At 38.6% G+C, this 8,440-nt stretch overlaps 1 pseudogene; it reads left to right on the plus strand.

Moving 5' to 3' along the window:
- Positions 1-4,416: 4,416 nt before the first annotated feature.
- LOC129623184 (olfactory receptor 7G2-like) lies at positions 4,417-5,618 on the plus strand (annotated as a pseudogene).
- The last annotated feature ends 2,822 nt before the right edge of the window (positions 5,619-8,440 follow it).

Here is an 8,440-nt window from a genome sequence, read left to right on the forward strand (position 1 = left end):
ATTTGAGTGACTGAACTGAACTGAACTGAACTGTTTCCATTATTTCACCATCTATTTGCCATGAAGTGATGGGACTGGATGCCATGATCTTCCTTTTTTGAATGTTGAGTTTTAAGCCAGCTTTTTCACTCTCCTCTTTCACTTCATCAAGAGGCTCTTTAGTTCCGTTTCGCTTCCTGACATAAGGGTGGTGTCATCTGCATATCTGAGGTTATTGATATTTCTCCCAGCAAACTTGATTCCAGCTTGTGTTTCATCCAGCCCAGCATTTCTCATGATATATTCTGCATGATGTATACCTGTGGCGGATTCATTTTGATATTTGGCAAAACTAATACAATTATGTAAAGTTTAAAAATAAAAAAAAATTAAAAATAAAAAAAAGAAAATCAAATAAGCAGGGTGACAATATATAGTCTTGACGTACTCCTTTTCCAATTTGGAACCAGTTTGTTGTTCCATGTCCGGTTCTAACTGTTGCTTCTTGACCTGCATACAGATTTCTCAAGAGGAAACATTCCCATTACACAATGAAGATACTAGGTTACTCATTTAGTTGGACAAGTTTCTGCTTTCATAAAACAAGTAGTGGAGTCTGAGTCCATTAATTAATTCCATTAATTAATTAACTCCATTAATTAATTAACTCCATTAATTTCAGAGTTCTAAGTACTCTTCCAAGCAATAAGGGCTGTCAAGACCACATTTGTCTGCCTCCCCAACCCCCGCGGACCCCCGCCCCCGGAGACTGAGAGGGCTTCCCTGGTGGCTCAGATAATAAAGAATCTGCCTGCAGTGTAGGAGAACCTGGGTTCTCAAGATCCCTGAAGAAAGTATATGGCTATCCACTCAGTATTCTTGCTGGAGAACTCCATGGACTGAGAAGCCTGGAGGGCTACAGTCCATGGGGTCACAAAGAGTCAGACATGACTAAACCACGAACACTAACTAATTAGGAGAGGGAGAACCTCTGCTTACAGGGACACTCCTTCTAGGATGCTTGACATTTAGTGTTATCTTGTAGTATTCTTGTTATCTTCTAAATACTAGCAAATTATTGCTATTTTAATCTGGATGTTTTAGGAGGCTATGCATTCAGCTTTTTCCTTTCAGTCATTTTCAGCTTTAAAAAAATCATATGCCAGTTACCAGATTAAGGGATGAACTTCCTTCATAATTTTATTCATAATTATGAATAAATAAACATAATTCATAATTTTATTCTTATATTTCTGTTTGAAGTTGTGTAATAATTCAGAAGAAATGAAACAATGTCTTCTTCAGTTTAGGGGCTTCCCAGGTGGTGCAGTGATAAAGAATCTGCCTTTCAATACAGGAGATGCAGGAAATGTGGATTTGATCTCTGGGTTGGGAAGATCCCCTGGAGAAGGGAATGGCTACCCACTCAGTATTCTTGCCTGGAGAATTCCATGGAGAGAGGAGCCTGGCAGGCTACAGTTCATGAGGTCTCGAGGGATCAGACATGATTGACCACACACATTTCTTTATTTTAATAGAAATTTATCTATTTTAATTGGAGGTTAATTACTTTACAATATTGTATTGGTTTTGCCATACATCAACATGAATCCACTACAGGTATACACATGTTCCCCATCCGGAACCCCCCTCCCACCTCCCTCCCTGTACCCTCCCTCTGGGTCATTTCAGTGCACCAGCCCCAAGCATCCAGTATCATGCATCAAACCTGGACCAGCGATTCGTTTTATATATGATATTATACATGTTTCAATGCCATTCTCCCAAATCATCCCACCCTCTCCCTCTCCAACAGAGTCCAAAATATTGTTCTATACATCTGTGTCTCTTTTGCTGTCTCGCATACAGGGTTATTGTTACCATCTTTCTAAATTCCATATATATGCGTTAATATACTGTATTGGTGTTTTTCTTTCTGGCTTACTTCACTCTGTATAATAGGCTCCAGTTTCATCCACCTCATTAGAACTGATTCAAATGTATTCTTTTTCTTTTTAAATTTTATTTTATTTTTAAACTTTACATAATTGTATTGGTTTTGCCAAATATCGAAATGAATCCGCCACAGGTATACATGTGTTGCCCATCCTGAACCCTCCTCCCTCCTCCCTCCCCATACCATCCCTCTGGGTCATCCCAGTGCACCAGCCCCAAGCATCCAGTATCATGCATTGAACCTGGACTGGTGACTCGTTTCATATATGATATTATACATGTTTCAATGCCATTCTCCCAAATCATCCCACCCTCTCCCTCTCCCACAGAGTCCAAAACACTGTTCTATACATCAGTGTCTCTTTTGCTGTCTCGTACACAGGGTTATTGTTACCATCTTTCTAAATTCCATATATATGCGTTAGTATACTGTATTGGTGTTTTTCTTTCTGGCTTACTTCACTCTGTATAATAGGCTCCCGTTTCATCCACCTCATTAGTACTGGTTCAAATGTATTCTTTTTAATGGCTGAGTAATACTCCATTGTGTATATGTACCACTGCTTTCTTATCCATTCATCTGCTGATGGACATCTAGGTTGCTTCCATGTCCTGGCTATTATAAACCGTGCTGCGATGAACATTGGGGTACACATGTCTCTTTCAATTCTGGTTTCCTCAGTGTGTATGCCCAGCAGTGGGATTGCTGGATCATAAGGCAGTTCTATTTCCAGTTTTTTAAGGAATCTCCACACTGTTCTCCATAGTGGCTGTACTAGTTTGCATTCCCACCAACAGTGTAAGAGGGTTCCCTTTTCTCCACACCCTCTCCAGCATTTATTGCTTGTAGACTTTTGGATCGCAGCCATTCTGACTGGCGTGAGATGGTACCTCATAGTGGTTTTGATTTGCATTTCTCTGATAATGAGTGATGTTGAGCATCTTTTCATGTGTTTGTTAGCCATCTGTATGTCTTCTTTGGATAAATGTCTATTTAGCTCTTTGGCCCAGAAGAAGTAAAACTCTCACTGTTTGCAGATGACATGATCCTCTACATAGAGTACCCTAAAGACTCCACCAGAAAATTTCTAGAGCTAATCAATGACTATAGTAAAGTTGCACGATATAAATAAACACACAGAAATCCCTTGCACTCCTATACATTAATAATGAGGAAATAGGAAGAGAAATTAAGGAAACAATTCCATTCACCATTGCAACAAAAAGAATAAAATATTTAAGAATATATCTACCTAAAGAAACTAAAGACCTATATATAGAAAACTATAAAACACTGGTGAAAGAAATCAAAGAGGACACTAATAGATGGAGAAATATACCATGTTCATGGATCGGAAGAATCAATATAGTTAAAATGAGTACACTACCCAAAGCAATTTATAGATTCAATGCAATCCCTATCAAGCTACCAATGGTATTCTTCACAGAGCTAGAACAAATAATTTCACAATTTGTATGGAAACACAAAAAACCTCAAATAGCCAAAGCAATCTTGAGAAAGAAGAATGGAACTGGAGGAATCAACCTGCCTGACTTCAGGCTCTACTACAAAGCCACAGTCATCAAGACAGTATGGTACTGGCACAAAGACAGAAATATAGATCAATGGAACAAAATAGAAAGCCCAGAGATAAATCCACGCACCTGTGGACACCTTATCTTTGACAAAGGAGGCAAGAATATACAATGGATTAAAGACAATCTCTTTAACAAGTGGTGATGGGAAAACTGGGCAACCACTTGTAGAAGAATGAAACTAGAACACTTTCTAACACCATACACAAAAATAAACTCAAAATGGATTAAAGATCTAAATGGAAGACCAGAAACTATAAAACTTCTAGAGGAGAACATAGGCAAAACACTCTCCGACATACATCACAGCAGGATCCTCTATGAACTGCCTCCCAGAATATTGGAAATAAAAGCAAAAATAAACAAATGGGACCTAATTAAACTTAAAAGCTTCTGCACAACAAAGGAAACTATAAGCAGGGTGAAAAGACAGCCTTCAGAATGGGAGAAAATAATAGCAAATGAAGCAACTGACAAACAACTAATATCAAAAATATATAAGCAATTCCTGCAGCTCAATTTCAGAAAAATAAATGACCCAATCAAAAATTGGGCCAAAGAACTAAATAGACATTTCTCCAAAGAAGACATACAGATGGCTAACAAACACATTTCTTTATTTTACTCTCAGCACTTGCCACAGTGTGTGAGGTTTTCAGTGCTTAACAAAATATTTTGGCTAATAAATTAAGTGGATGGAGAAATAGGCAGAGGAGAAGATTCAATTATTTTCTTGGGTTCATTATATAGATGAATGTTTTTCTAGAGAAGTGTCTTTCAAAATTCATTGCTTGGCAGAATCATCTAGAGACCTTATTAAAAATGTTAATTGTTAGTCCTTATTTCTAGTGTTTGTCATCAGGGAATCAAGAACAGGGCCCAAGAATGGTTATTTTGCAAAAGTTCCAAAGTAATTTTGATGCTGCAGCTAGTCTATAGATTATAAATTTTATTGTTTCTCCACCTGATATTTTCCATCCGATTTCTTCATAACGAGGAATCAGGAAATCAAACAGATGTTTCAGATTTCCTTCTCCTGGAAATGGCAGAAGATCCTGAACTCCAGCTTATCCTCTTCACTCTGTTCCTGTCCATATACATGGTCACTGTTCTTGGAAACCCGCTTGTCATCCTGGCTGTCAGCTCTGACTCCCACCTCTGCACACCCATGTATTATTTTCTTTCAAATCTTTCCTTTGCTGACATCTGTTTAAGCATAACCACCATCCCAAAGATGCTTGTCAATAAGTAAGCACAGAATGAGAGCACCACTTCCGCAAGCTGCCTCACCCAAATGGCTTTTTTCCTGTTTTTGACCTGTTGGGAGAATTTTCTCCTTGCTATTATGGCCTATGATTGCTATGTGGTCATTTATCAACCCCTAAGGTACATGTTTGGGCTTTCCACATGGCTCTGTAGTGAAGAATCTGCCTGCCAATACAGGGGACATAAGAGACTCAAGTTCAACCCTTGAGTCAGGAAGACCCCCTGGAGGAGGGCATGACAACCCACTCCAGTATTCTTGCCTGGAGAATTTCATGGACAGAGAAGCCTGGCAGGATATAGTCCATGGGGTTGCATTTAGTCAAACATTACTAAAGTGACTTAGCACACATGCATGCAGAAGGGACATAGTTATTGCGAGCCCTCCTTTCTGTGTTCTGCTGATTCTATTCCTTCTGTTCTTTAGCATTATGAATGCCCTGCTCCACAGTCCAATGGCACTGAGGCTGTCCTTCAGCAGAGACCTGGAACTTCTTCACTCATTCTGTGAGTTTCCTCAGGTCATCAATCTGGCCTTTTCTGATACCCTCATCAACAACATTCTAATACATTTCATGGGTAGCTTATTTGGGGGTGTTTCTGTCTCTGGGACCATTTTCTGGTGTACTCTAATTGTCTCCTCTGTTTTGAGAATGTCATCAATGAATAGAAAGTATAAAGCTTTTTCCACCTTTGGGTCTCATCTGTTGGTTGTTTCCTTGTTCTGTTGAACAGCTCATGGGGTTTACATTAGTTCTGCAGTTACTGGCTTGCCCAGAAAAATTGCAGTAGTCTCACTGAGGTACATTGTGGTCCTTAAATGATGAACCCATTTATTTACATCATTTATTTACAGCCTGAGAAACAGGGACAAGAAGGAATCCTTGAGGAAACTCATTGATATGTTGCCTTTTTTGTTCTGTGATTACATTGTCTTTGGGGGGGGCGGGGCTTGGTTTTATCAAGTCAAAATGATAGGCACCATAGATGAACCAGAATAGTTGATTCTTCCATTGTACAATTCCTCTAAAATGACTAGATAGAGTCATGTTTAAACTATTGCAACTTGGACTCAGAGCCCAACTTTGCTTTTAGTCTAGCTCTGGGATGTTTGTCACAACATTTCTCCATACTCCATACTCTATTTCTTTGCTCATGTTCTATAGAAGCAGTATGACCCAGGAGTTCTAGTTTGAGTGATTTTTGTTTGTGATGACTCTCAGGAAAGGAAAGTTGTAGGAGGTGGATGAGGCAGGGGGCTGGGGTGGGGGTTGAGGGAGGAATGAAGGAAGCTGTGGTCCTGAATTGAGACTAGCTTCTGTCTGACTATGGAAAGGGCCATGACAATCATACCTCAGAATTATCCCTCCCATGAGGCAAGGGAAATGAGCTCACATCACATATCAGTAATTAGTAAGACCAGTCACTGGTGAATAGCATCCTTCTGAGGCACAATTAGCATCCACTATAATCAGTTTCAATATCTATAAAATTGTCATCATCCTTGGTGGTTGAGGTGATTGTGAGATATCTGAAATTTATCAGTGAGGAGACTTTAGTTGTAATAAGAAAAAGGAAACTTTTGTCTAATGTGATTAAACAATAAAGAAAGTTATCTTTCATGACAAAGACTTCAGAGATCATCAGGAACAAGAGCTAAGTACTCATCCACTCCTGCATGAGGTGCCCTTATCCTCAGATTGTTCTCCACAAAGATGGGGACAGTAAATTAAAATGTTAGACTTGGACATGAAGCCCAAAGATAGAAAACTGACTTTCCTACCCTGAACCAGTTTTTAATAGATCTTTCTGTGAGTCTGCCAGAACATCTCTGTAGTGAGTTTGAATAGTAGCTCCCAAAACAATATGTCCACTTCCTATTTTTCCTATCTTGTGAATCTTACTTTATATGACAACAGGGTGAATGTTACTTATTTGGAAAAAGTCTTTTCAGTGAAAGAGTTTATACAAGATTATCTGGATAACCTTTAAATGTAGTCACAGATATCCTTATTAGAGAGACAGAAGTAGAAAAGACACAGATATCCTTATTAGAGAGACAGAAGTAGAAAAGACACAGGAAAAAAGGAAGGAAAATATCTCAATATCAATGAATCAGACTTAACTTGTGGATGAATTAATCTTGATTTAGTTATATTTGATAAAAATGAAGGTAATTTTAGAGAAGCAGAGATGTTTCAATGGATATCAAATTCTAATTCTGTTTATTGAAGTCAGTAGTCACTAAGACTCACTTCTCAGATAATTCCTTTCTGTTATGTTACATTGTGCAAAATTTAAGTAAATTATTAAAAGAATACTCTAAGTTTATTTCTGAAGCTTAACCCAATAATGTATCCTTGGATGAAGATCAGATGCCCCATGGTCTACAACCAAGAGATTAACACCCAGGCCATGGTCATTTAAATTTAAAGACTCCCTTAGGCTGGGGACAGTTAAACCATGCTGGGGGTAATCAGTCTAATAACAGTAGGAAATTGGGCTAGATGCCTTATGGGCAATGCCAATATATAGCTTCCCTTAAAGGTAAGGATTGGTATAGAACAGGTAAATTCAGATGACCTCGAATATACTGGGCTGCTTCTAAAGACAATTCTTGACCAAAATTCTTACTTATGACCTCATTAATATTGCTAGCTATCTTATTTTTATATTGCCCAATTTTACAAAATTGTTTCTTTCATTACCAAATGTGTGACTGAGCCTCTGATAAAATGATGATATAAAACTTCATATGAGATTGATGATTGTCATAGTGTAATTCTAGATAGGGGAAGAAGTAACAAGAGGGAATATTTTCCTAGACCAAAAGAGACTAGGAAGAAGGTGGTCCAGAGACCTCCAGCTACTGTTAATAAGGCCTAGTCCAGTAATAGCACATTGAGTGGCCTATCAGAGAAATCTCTGCCAGACTTGAGAATGAACATTCCTAGAGTTGTGGGACAAAAGAGTCATGAAATGCCCCCCCAAACCACGGTTGAATTCATCACCCTGAAGGGGCCCTGATAACTGAAAACTGGGCATTTCCCATCTGCCTCTCTAAGGATTAGGTCAGTGGCCACTACAGCCACTGACTTTCAACACATTTTGAAATGAGTCCAAGGTGGGGAACTTGAATGAGGTGCTCTATGTTCTGGAAGAACTGCAGAACAGGCCTTCAGATAGTTGCTTTCAGGAAAGATTTTATGAGCTCAAATTCTTGTATCTTCTCATAACGAAAAAAGTACTGAAGTCATTAATGGTAACATCTGTTTTGGCCATTAAGGAGAGAAATGCAATTGAAAGTCAAAATGGAATAGCTGTAGTTCAGACATCCAAAGTAATAATACTAGTTGGCATTATGAACATGGTTTCTGGAAAGTCCTTGTATAGCTAAGAACTTCAGTTTTCTGAGCTTTGGCAGACTAGGGATGTCACCAGCCATTCTCAAAACAATATCTGCTGGCAGCTGGTAGCTGCAACCTTATGGGTTCAAGGTATCCTCTTGCAACTAGAATTTTTTGGAAAATGAAATTGCTTTAGATCAGATACTAGTAGAAAAAGGAGACAGGTAATGGCTAATGGTTTCTGATATGTGTATGTTAATACCACACTGGAAGTTAAAACCTCCTTAGATAAAAGTAAA

Source organism: Bubalus kerabau, chromosome 1 (genome assembly GCF_029407905.1).
Source record: "Bubalus kerabau isolate K-KA32 ecotype Philippines breed swamp buffalo chromosome 1, PCC_UOA_SB_1v2, whole genome shotgun sequence".
NCBI classification, from domain to species: Eukaryota; Metazoa; Chordata; class Mammalia; order Artiodactyla; family Bovidae; genus Bubalus; species Bubalus kerabau.